Genomic DNA, 12633 nt, shown 5'->3' with positions numbered 1-12633 from the left:
AACCCTAGATTCTATTCAAAATACATTAGTTTTTAAAGCTGATCTTAAGTTTGTATTTTGGTTATAATATGTGCAACACGTTCAATTTGATGCTGTTAAAATGTTGTAATAGTTTCAAGTAGTTTTCAGAATTGTTCTTGTTATCTATGACTGAAGTTATTATAAATTCACTGCTTTGTTACTGCAGTCATTTTTGAAAATGTTACATTCATATTAACACTTTGTTATCTTCATGAAGCTATTATATTCGTAAAACTTAAGACAGAGCTTTAGACTAATGATAAATTCCTGACAGTGAAAAGTAGTTAAACTCATAATGTTAGTTTTTTCATATTTAGTATAAATGTCAATAAACATTTCTGTAGTTATTTTATGTCTGAAATAAGACTGTTGTGTTTATTTATAGAGACTTTCCACTGTCAGGTCTCAACCTAACAGATTTGTTAGTGCCAATCTTCCTATCAATAAATTCAAAAACAGACTCATGAACATTTTGCCTTGTAAGTAGCATATTTATTTATTTTTCTGCACAGTGATATGTGAATATTATATAAAGGTATATCTCAAATATAGAAATCATGAATTACATTATAAAATATATTACCTTAACAACAGAATTTATGATTTTCATAGTCTTTTTCTTGACTTCAATTTTAACCTACATTTTTTTGCATTTTGAATTATGTTACATGTTTCTAATAAAATAATCAGTTGTTAGTGCAAGATTTTTTTGGATTACATTTTTAGATGAAGCCACACGTGTGTGCCTTCAGCCTCTCAGAGGGGTGGATGGATCAGATTATATCAATGCTAGCTTCATTGATGTAAGAAACTTCTAGTTACAATATGCTTACATTATTTTAGTGTTCAGATTATGTTCTGTGTTAACTACAAGAGGAAATTGTTGGTAAAACACATTATCTAGAATATTTCTTCTATGAAAAGTCAGTTTTAAGTTATTGTTAAAAATCAGATTGATGTATTTTATAATCTAATAGCTATTAAGGATATTTAATTTTATTAAACTGTATTTTTGTGTATACAGATTATAATGTATTGTTAAGTATTTATATCAAAATAACAAATAAAAAGTCTGATAATTCATATTTTTTAAAAACATTGCATTCATTTCCAGCAGGAAACTACTTAACTGCTTTTTTCTGTTAGGTTATTGTTATTTTAAGTATTGTATAATTACAAAACAATATTTTAAATCTTGCAGGGTTACAAATACCGAAATGCTTACATAGCCACACAAGGACCTCTTCCTGAAACAACAGAGGACTTCTGGAGAATGTTATGGGAACATAACTCTAATATCATAGTCATATTAACTAAACTCAAAGAGGTTGGGAGGGTAGGTTTGTTTATTTTTTTCCTTCCAGTCTACATAAACAGGATATCAGGTTCATAGCATAAAACTAAATGTTCCAGGTTATCAGTAAGTGATATACTTTGTTAATTTGCAAAGTTGAATAATAATGAAGCAAGTTTGTGAGTGCTTGAGCATATTTTTGTTTTTTATTTACAATAGTCTAGGGAATTTATCCTCAGGTTATAAAATTCACTCCACTACTGTAAAGTTTGAATACGTCCTGAAGAGGAAATCTTGCTAATTGCTGGGTGGTCTGGTCTAATGTAATATTGATAACAAACCTCTATGTGGACACAGTAAAATTTTGGTTTATAAAAACGTTAATCAAAATATGTATAGTAATAAATGTCCCTCAAACTGTTTTCTTGCAGTGAATGGAGCAAAAGTATTGTTATATGTATGCATCTTTTTAGTTTTTAAAATGTATTTATTTACTCACCATCAATTATGTAGTATCCTTTGTTCACTGAGAATATTACTACAGATTGCTTTAAGTATAAAAAATAACTGATGAGTTACACATTTTCTCCATCCAACAGGAAAGATGTCATCAGTATTGGCCCAGTGAAAAATCCCAGCGGTACCTGTACTTTGTAGTGGATCCTATTACAGAGTACAACATGCCCCAATACATCCTGAGAGAATTTAAAGTAACAGATGCAAGGGTATTGAACATATGGGTTTTGTTTTCTTTAGCTAAGACTTAACATGTGTAATTCTCTTTCAAAGAAAAGTGTCGAGGAAGTATTTAAAATGTGAAAATCAGCAATGTGCACAAAGATGGCTGGGCTGGCTCAAGCCCCAAAAATGCCCTTGTTATTTGTGTTGTAAGAAACTGTCAATAACTTTGAATAGACACACCTTATTCTATATCTTGTTTGCTGCAAATTATTAGTAAACAAATAAGATTTAAGTGTTAAAATTAATGACATACGTGGACTTGTAGGTCTTAACAGTAAAAAAAATAATTGTCGACAAGACAGCTAACAACAAAAAAATTTCCTTATAATACTTGAAAAATGTCTCTAAGCATTCTCTGTACATTACTGATGAAAATCAAATTCATTTTTTATAAAAAGTAAATATCATCTGATCTGATTTATAAAAGATTAATTAGCTTTCAAATGTACTGTTTCTTGCTATAATTGCAATAGGTTTTGTTTTTTTGAGTAATTATTATTTGCTTTTTGAAGGTGATATACATTTTGAGTTGTTTGTTTTAGCCATGACATAGTAGTTCATAGGATAGCTCCAAGTTTTTTTTTTCATGTACAACTTTTGAATCATAGCTCCTTCATCTCTTTATCACTTCTGAGATCTAATTACATTTTTGAACTCAGAAAGTCGAATCCTTTTGATTGTTATATTTGACTTATGCCCAAGATTTCCAATTAATTTACTCTAATCCTACCTAAAAGTATTTCAATATGAGGTAAGTTGGTAGAGATCCTGATGAGTAACAACACTGAATTGAGTATACATGCACCCTAGACTTGATATTGCTGGTGCACAAAAATATAACTAATAAAAACGAAAAAAATCTCAGTTTAATTTACTTTAATCTTGTCTTAAAATGTCAGGCACTGCAACTGTTGAGGATTCCCTCTTTTTGTTTTTTATCTCAAGTATTATATTTTACTCTCATAAATGTTTGTACTGTGTATTTGATTTATTGTATAAAAATGTGACTGAAAGGTACATGAAAGAATTCTAAACATGTTGATCTTACTTAGTACAATATATTCACTGAGAAATATTGAAAACCAACTTTTGTAGTGTTTTCGTGATCTTGGTCATTGCTTCAAAGATCAGTTAAAGACCAAAATAAAAGACTTGATTGTTTTCAAAAGGTAGACCTTTCTTTGTAAATGTGCTTGAGATAAACTTGTTTTTTGTTGCATAGATCAATGGAAGGACACAAAAGTGTTATTAACAGATGATTTCATATCATAACATGCCTCAAACAATAGGATATCAAGTTTGTTGAAGATTTTATTGATTTCATCTAAAAGTGTCAGAAACAAAGAATTGTGAAGTCAGTAAAAGGATTTGAAGTCACAGTTCACTAACTTCATAAGACAAACTTCAAACAACAATTTAATTCTATGAAATTTCCAAAACCAGGACTTCTCAAGTCAGGAAAAGAATTCATTTAGTTCACACACCACTAACACGATAAGACTATTTAAAAACAATAATTGTATATCATGAAGTTTCCAGAACAAAGGATTGTCAAATCAGTAGAAGGATTTATTCGGTTCATAGGTCAATAACATAATAAGACAAGTTTAAAATGATACTTCAAGAAGTTCCCCAAACAGAAACTTCCTGCATAAGAAAAAGAACATGTTGAGATTATTAGAAATTGTATTGTTTGTTACTAGAAATTTTGTATAATATTTGACAAGCATGGTGATATGTCTTATTGTTCTTTGTATGTAAAAGTGTTTGAAACAAATCATAATTAACTATGAATATTTTAACAGGGATCCCAGCCAGTATGATTTGAGTTGACTGACTATGATAAAATGCCAAAAGTGTGACAGTACTTTGTATTTATATATGCACAGACACACACTATAATATATTATATATATATATATAGATAGATAGATAGATAAAAGTGTGTTTTTGTTAATTATTCTTTTGTTAAAAATCAGAAAATTTTGAAAACGTACTTTCTAGATTACTGTATTGAATAATACTTATTTTTTTGCAGTATGTGTTTCATAGATATTACCTTAAGGTAAAATACATTTCAAAAGAATGCCTTGCAAACAGAAGTCATTTCCTTGGTTCTTTTAAACATAATCCAGACAATTGATTACCATTCTCATAGGCCATGTGCAGCCCAGTGGTAGTGTGCTGGACTGAAGGTTCAAGTTTTTTGCTTCACATACTATTACCAATAATAAAAATAATAATAATTGAGCTGTACACTTTTGAGCTGTGAATAATGGTAGACTACCTCAATTTGAAATGGCAAGAGTTGGTAGTGAATCACATTCAAAACCAGGACTTGCTAGTACAGGTAGTCTTCCAGTGGCTTTACACAAACAAATAATTCTTATAACATAGCCAATTATTTCCAGTACAGTCATTATTTAAAAGTTTATCATTCTAGCATGGTTACCATTCATATTCTTATCACATAAATTCACATTAGATAACGGACAATGACCCAGGTACACCTACAACACCAAAAATAAAACCCAACTGGTATCAGAAGGAACAGAATTTTAATACAGAATACAGCATAGAATTTCCAATAATTACATTCATATGAATCAGAACATCATGCCTGCTACTAAACATGCTAGTTAAATTTTAAGGTTTCTCACAGAAATAGGTATAACACCCACAACTTGAAGACTGTTTTATTAAAGTGAATGCTATATCTTTATGAAAGACAATAATGTTTTTTTCTTTTTTTTTTAACAAGACAAATATCTCTTAGCCATAGGATACATGTTACTTAGGAAAATCACAAACAGACTTTAATTACAGTATTATTTTAAATTATGTTTCTTTTATATTTCAAAATTTACAAGAGTAACATAATAACATTTGTGCATGAACAAAATATTTTAAGGTTTCTGCCAAGGTTTTACTTGTAGTGCTGTTTCACATTTTCAGACATTAGTTTTAAACAAAGCATTTTCAGCTCTGACAATAAACACTATCTCAAAGTCTGTTCTTCTCCATGAATAAGTTAATTATTTCACAAGATTTAGATTTTTATCTCACCATGAGAATATTCTTAAACTTAATTTCAGCCACTTGAACTCACGAGATTGACTAAAGCTTTTTTTTTTAAATCTTCATTACATGTGACCAGGATGGACAGTCTCGGACTGTAAGACAGTTTCATTTCACGGAATGGCCAGAACAAGGAGTACCCAAGTCAGGAGAAGGATTTATTGATTTCATAGGTCAGGTACACAAGACCAAAGAACAATTTGGTCAGGAAGGTCCAATCACAGTTCACTGCAGGTAAGAAGAGGAGTAAGATAAAAGTACAGGTATCAACCATTAAATGCTAGTTAGTTTTCCTAACTAAACCTGTATGTAAAGTGCATGCTTACAACTTTATATTTTCTAATTTTAATTATAGTCTTTCAGAGTTATGATGTACTTAACTGATTTTTGTTTTAAATACCTGTTGGTAAAGTTCTGCTTTACACAAACAAGTTCCTTGTATCTCTATAATGCACTGAAGACACACTGTGTAAGAACTATGCTCCAAGTCCTCTACTGTCCTTGGAACTACTTCCTCCATTGTAGGTCATATTCATTCTTTGGCTATGGGTACATATTGTTGGCTGACACTGCAATTTCCATTGTCACAAGCTTATACAAAGAACAGAAAAATCAGTGTTAGGCCACAATTTTTTATTTGATTTTTAATAAACTTTAGAAAGGCCATCTGTTGCATATGGACATCAGCTTTCAGGTTACATTTAAGTAGACAAAAGGCTCAAAACTTCATTGAAGTTGAATTAACAGGTAAGTGGATGAATAAAGTTGCTCTAATTTCACTTTCTTTACCCAGTTTTGTTGTTAAAATATTCATTAATTTTGTGCAATAGTTGGAAGAATGTGATAATTCATGAATATCAAATCCTTGCTCAGTATTGTATTAATTATACCAAGAGATATGTCTAGCCTAATTGTAGTGGTATTTTGAGTTGGAGGATTCTCTTTGTTAACCATAACTTTCACTTTGTGGATAAATGTGTTTTTCTCTGGATTGGCTTGGGGTTTTTCATGTGGAGGCTGTTACTGCCATAAATGCTGCACTGTAAAAATGTTTTGCTGCTGTAGAGAACAATGAAGATTACCTTTTTTTGAATTACTTTTCCCCTTGATTGTACATCATTTAAAATCTTAGAGTAGTAATAAACTTCAGCCATAAGTCTACTGATAGTTGTGTAATGGTGAGGAATTTGCTCTAGACCAAATTTGTGTATGTGCTGAAAATATCACCTGTGTACTGTAATAATTAGTTGTTTACATACACTTTTTGACATAAATAATGGAAAAGATATTTGATTTAATACTTTTGATTGTTTTGATGTCTCACTTCATAACACTAGATTGTTTTGATTTGATAGAAAGTAAAGAAAAAATGTGACACGTGGAATGTTTTTATGCTGAATAATTTCAGGTATTTCATCTGTTTTACTATAAAATTTCTCAAGATGATGAAAATTGTACAAAGTATACAGCTTCTTTATTTTCTACCCCTGATGACTTTAATAGTGAGGTTAAGAATCTATAACACCAAATTTCAGGATTTAATCTCTTCTGTTAGATATTTAAAGGTACAGTCAGGTAACCCATTGTGATGTTTTTATGCATTAAAACAAACAAACAAAATACATTTTTATGTCTATTATGTCATTTAGTGCTGGAGTTGGAAGAACAGGTGTGTTCATCAGCCTTAGCATTGTGTTAGAAAGAATGCAAGATGAAGGAGTTGTTGACATATTTCAGACTGTGAGAACATTACGAACACAAAGACCAGGCATGGTCCAAACTGAGGTAAGGTAGAGACTTTGGGTTGAAATTGATACTGTATTATTTCCTGCAGACCAAGACATGGAGATAAAAGTATTGCATATCATTTTCAGTAGCTGTTTAAAAATAATGTAATCATTGTAATAATATTGGTTATTACTAGTCTCACTATCAGTATTGTTTGAATTAACAAACTTGGTAATAAACATTTGTTTTCTAAATTGTATTCACACTTTTGCTGTTACTACATATTTTCAACATTACTACAAGTAGTTGTGAAGTGACATTATCAGTATTTAAAGTTTTCAAGAAATATATAATTTGAATTAAGAGATGGGTATTATTTGAATATTTTCCTTTTAAATATAACTTTATACAAGTAGTATTATAATAGTAAAGTTTTACCTTATTCAATGATAAATTTTTGTATTGTAGTGCACTCACTATCTAACATAATAGCACCACCAACATGTTTCTCACTGCCAGATTCTGGTACAAACGTTTGGATACCATCCATAGAAAGTACCACCACCTTGATTACTTTTGTTTTTTTATGCACTACAATCACAGACTTCTCATTAGAAAAATGTAAACAAAAATATTTTAGATTTATACTATGCTTTCCAGAAGTCACTTCTCCAAAAGCTTTTTGTTTAGTACCAGAACTCATCAGCTGAGCTGGACCTGTAGCAACCAAAACTGTATTTGAAATACTACTAATATTAAATAGCTGTTTAAAACGCTAAAAAATTATTATTATTAGGCTTGACAAAATACATGAAAATCCTCTTTGACTAAATTATTTTTATTTTTTAGTTGCTAGATTCCTCTGAATACATATCCTGGTATAATTTAGTTTTGAAATAGTTTATTCAAATGCATTTTATCTATTCATATATATTTTTATATACGTGTTTTTGAAATGATAGAATTTCATTTTTACAGTGTAAGTGATAAAATGCAATCATTTAGTATAAAAGCATCAGACTAAAAAACTTCAATTACTAAAATTATTTTGGAAGGTAGGAATTTTTACTTTAGGGTTCCTTGTTAAAGGGGTCCTTTCTTTTCTTATTTTGATAAATAGTATTATGCATGGAGAATTTTCAATTAATGATACATTTTTTTCATACTTTTCAGGATCAGTACAGATTCTGTTACAGTGCTGCCCTGGAATATCTTGGTTCTTTTGATCATTATACAAATTAGTGGTTGTCCATGAGAATTTCTCATTGTAGATTGACATGTGGAACATACAGGAAAAGTTTAGAAAAACATGATTTTGTGCAGCTTAGAGAAGGTCAACGAGAAGAAAACGTTTTGTTAGACTTCATGATGTTACAGAATATGAATTATCTTCCCTGCATTTCAGTAAAATGCAAAATATGTCATCATAATAACTTAATATCACTTGGTGGCCTTCACCTAATACACATTAGCTTTCATTATTGTTTCACCATAAAATGGATTTATGACATTCCACTTCCAAACAGCAGTTATAAATGTAAAGTTAAAATATACAAGGAAAATTTTATTATGACAAGCAGTTAGTTTCTAATAGTGAAGTAGAAGGAAAAATGTGGTGAATAGCAGTTTTTATTAACAGTGATAATAAATAAGTATAATTATAATGCTAACAGTGGTAACAGACAAGAATGATTATAATGACCAACAGTTGTTGTTAACAGTGAAAACAGACAAGGATGTTTATAATTATCAATATCTAATGCTGACATTGGTAAAAGACAAAAATGATTATAATGACCAACAGTAGTTGTTAACAGTGGTAGCAGACAAGGATGGTTATAACGACCAATAGTTGACACTAGTAACGGACAAGGACGATTATAACGACCAAAAGTTAATGTGAAGAATGGTTGCTATGGCAATCAGCATTTAGAGTTAATGACAGTGCTACAGATTTTTGATGATGTTAATCCAGGAAAATAACTCCCCATTATTACAAACAGTGGTGATGTACACTAAATATTGTAAGAAATGCTAAACGTCCGAATAAAGTTTGATTTTAATGATTAAGAAAATAATTTTTCAAAAGATGGAATAATAATAAAAGTAAGAAAAGAAGGCATATGTTTGTAGAGGAGCTGGAAGAAAGCTAGCACTTGTGTACAAGGAAAGAAAGTATATTGTATGTACTATAAGAGCAGAGGAAACAGAGAAAATGGGATGACAACAAATGATGCAACTATAGACAAGCAAAGAAGGCATATTATCCTAAAGAGAGAGACAACTTGAAAACATAAATGGCACAACATTAGATAAGGGAAAAAAGAACACATCATTTGAAACAGAGAATTCATGACTTTTTAGGGATGAACAAAAGCACATTTTCATGAGATATAAAGAACCAAGATTTAAATAGACAAAAAATAGGAGGCACATATTACTAGAGGAAAAAGGAAAGGACAAGTAGGCATAAATGAAGGCACCTCTTTCTATAAAAGAAAGAAAAGAAGATGAAACCTACCAGAAATGAAATTAAAGGTCACAATAAATGACAAAACATGACACATCCTATTAGAGAAGAAAGAAAAGAGGCATGCTATTAGATAAGCTTATAATTTATAATTTCACCATAGAATTTGGCAAAACAAGCAATTTGCAAATGTTATTTTCAGTACAGGTGATAAATCCAGTATATAGGAATGAAAAATGGATTATGGGATTTCTTTGAAACCTAGGACTATGGCAAAAATAGAGTTTCCTTCTGTCAGCTCAAGACTATATCTTCTATTATTGTTTTCCTTTTTATTATGAACTGGGAATTTTATCTGAAAAACAAACATTTTTGTTAATATATTGACTCGTGAGTGTGTGAACCTTTTTTGTATGAGAAGTGTCTGTAGACATGTATGTGCTCATAAATATATATCTTAATGAATTAGAATAAGAAAATAATTGGGAATCTCAATATGTACATTCATATGAATATTGTGAAAAACATTCTAATGTGTGAAACATCACTGATATTCTTCAGAAAGCAGGTTGATTTTCAAAGTTTAAGATGTAGGGTATTCAGTGTAAGTCACCTCTTGCAAATCAAAATGTTTTATGAACTTTAAACTGTCATTTACTTTAACATTAGTACATTTTCTTATAGACTTGCTATCGGTTAATTATACATAATAATAAATTATCCAGAACTAAAACCAAACATAGTTAAAATATTTCAGCATAGAGGTCACCCTTATGCTGTAAAAATCTTTATACTTAGTTTTTTTATTGTTTGTTGCAGTAGATGCTGGTTGTGAATATTTTTATTTTATTTTAATTGTTTTTTTTCTAAAGTGTGAAGTATTTTCCTCATTCCCCTCTCCTTTTTCTTGCATTACTTCTGAGAGCAGGAAATGATTCCTAAATAATTAATTTGATACTTCAATTCAGCATAAATCTGAAATACTTTTAAAAATTAGCAAGTTCCCACAATTTCAAATAATAAAAATTATAGTCTAATTTTAAAAAATACATATACTGGTCCTTAACCTCAGTTTACAAATACAAACACCATAGATATTTTATATATTCAAGTTTAGCTACCTAAGTTAATATTAGGTTCATTGAATTATTTTTGTTTCAGAAACATACACACCACAAATTGAGAAGTCAAACTCCTAGGAATATAGTTGAACTATTTTTAGGCAGCTGGTGAAACAACAATACCAATATGAATATTTAACTTCACTAACTTACAGGCAATAGACCTTGTAGTTTTGTTGTATAAACGTTTTTGTTTTTTTTAATATTTCATAAGTAGCCTTTTGACAAAGCACAACTGAAACATAGTACTATCTTTAAAAAGTTATTTTAGTGGAATGGTTTTATTAATATAATATTCTTAGTTTACATACTAAGAAGTGCAAATAAAAAAGTATTGTAAGCATTTTTTCGTAAATTTCAAGAAAAGGAAAAATAACCACCCACCTCGATTGAAGAAAAAAAGATTCATTAGATCAAGCCAGTATTATTATTGTTACAAAAACATTCTCCCTATTGACAAGAATTATAGAATTCTTAACCAAACTATTCTTGTGATTTGAAATTTTAAAAATAAATAATTAGAAATGTGGTGACATATTAATATGAAGTATATGTGTGACACACACACACACATGTAGTATAGGAATTTCTTTACTTACAGGAATTATTTTTTTGTTTGGCAGTTTCACTGAAACTACACGTGATCATAGATAACAGTTATACTACATTGATATCAAAGTTGCTAATTAAAACTGTGCAAGTTGTGATGTATTGTTTAATAAAATAGTGATTTAATTTAGACAGAAAAAAAAGCAGAGCCTAAATTCAATTTGAATCATAATAGTTAAAATATATATGCTTACAAAACTTTAAACTAATTTGTAACAAAACGATACTGTGAAGTGATGTGTTTAAAAATATTAGTATGTTTAATTGATATCCTCTCATTGTTAAATTTACTTAATCAGTAATTTTATTTCACAATTTCACTCCCTATTTCATTTTAGTCAGGAAGGATTTTCTTATGGTTTGTTTCTTTGTATTTAGAAACAGCTTGAAGAGTATATTTTGTTTAAAGTAATTATTGTGAAAAGATATATGAAGACTAGTTCCAGTAATATGTTTACTTGCACAGTTGAATTACTCACTTTTCATGGAGGCTATTTCTATTTAACCAATACATTGACTGCATAAATATATGCTTTATGAGGTTAAAATATAAGTATTTTAACACAGAAACTGACACCAGTATATTTATTAGATCTTATATTGTATAGTATGATTCATTATAATAAGAAAGATTGACCTTCTGCCCCAAAATGCTCTACTCCATTAGTGTTTTTAATTCTGTTTACTTTTATTTAACTGTACAAAGTATTATTTATTATTTGGTATAACTTAACATACTATTAAAAAAAAAAAAAACATCCTTAAGTCATCCCTGTAATTTTTCAAAGTAAACATAGAATGAACTAAAAAAATCACATGATAATATTTATAGTTGTGTATTAATTTATGTCCAATATACAGAAGATACACAAACAATTACATCTCCAACACATGTTCTAACAAACAGTACAAAAGAGAGACACAATTTCGTTTTTTATGAAAAAGGTAGTAAAAAAATCACTTAGTGATTTGTCGAGTACTAGAAAGTTACACTGGCAACCATGTTTACTGTAACATGTTTTATTTGTGCTACCACATAAAGAATTATAATAATGCCCCATTAATCAGTCTGAGTGGCATCTTTTTAAATGTTGGGCTACTAGTTCTTTTGAAAGCCAAGATGATCCCCTGCAAAATTGACAGAAACACTTAAAATTCTTGTTCTCTATAGACGTATATTGGATGTTATAGGCATGACAAACTACTGTCATGAAACTGTTGCAAATAAATAGTTAAATGCATAAATAGTTACAAATGCAAAATACAGTATTACAATAACTTCAAGATAAATCAAGGAAACTTTTTTGTAAAACACATTATACCAATATAAAGATAAAGATAACATTCTAAAAAATAATTTAAGCAAACCCTTTATACATGTGCAAAGATACATTAGATCAGGGGATAAATTTTTTACTTTACATGAGCAAAACTAAGTTTTATAGTTTATATACATACAAGTAGGAAAGATAATTTAAATACATAATAACCATTGAAATATCTTTAATGAATTTGCTATTATATTCAATATTTTAAATCTAAAATCACGAGTCAAAAGAACAGCTGTTGTG

General features: G+C 29.2%; 1 pseudogene across 1 annotated transcript in view; it reads left to right on the top strand.

The window, feature by feature from the left end:
- The window catches only part of LOC143249589 (tyrosine-protein phosphatase Lar-like), a 211262-nt pseudogene extending 199375 nt beyond the window's left edge, over positions 1-11887 (top strand). Inside the window, exons 31-37 of the transcript XR_013027843.1 lie at positions 407-500; positions 748-824; positions 1223-1357; positions 1915-2040; positions 5214-5368; positions 6784-6919; positions 8036-11887. The product of XR_013027843.1 is annotated as a tyrosine-protein phosphatase Lar-like (transcript). The remainder of the gene's footprint in view (positions 1-406; positions 501-747; positions 825-1222; positions 1358-1914; positions 2041-5213; positions 5369-6783; positions 6920-8035) is intronic.
- The last annotated feature ends 746 nt before the right edge of the window (positions 11888-12633 follow it).

Source organism: Tachypleus tridentatus, chromosome 4, assembly GCF_004210375.1.
Source record: "Tachypleus tridentatus isolate NWPU-2018 chromosome 4, ASM421037v1, whole genome shotgun sequence".
Classification (NCBI taxonomy): domain Eukaryota; kingdom Metazoa; phylum Arthropoda; class Merostomata; order Xiphosura; family Limulidae; genus Tachypleus; species Tachypleus tridentatus.
This window is presented reverse-complemented; position numbering and strand designations above follow the sequence as displayed.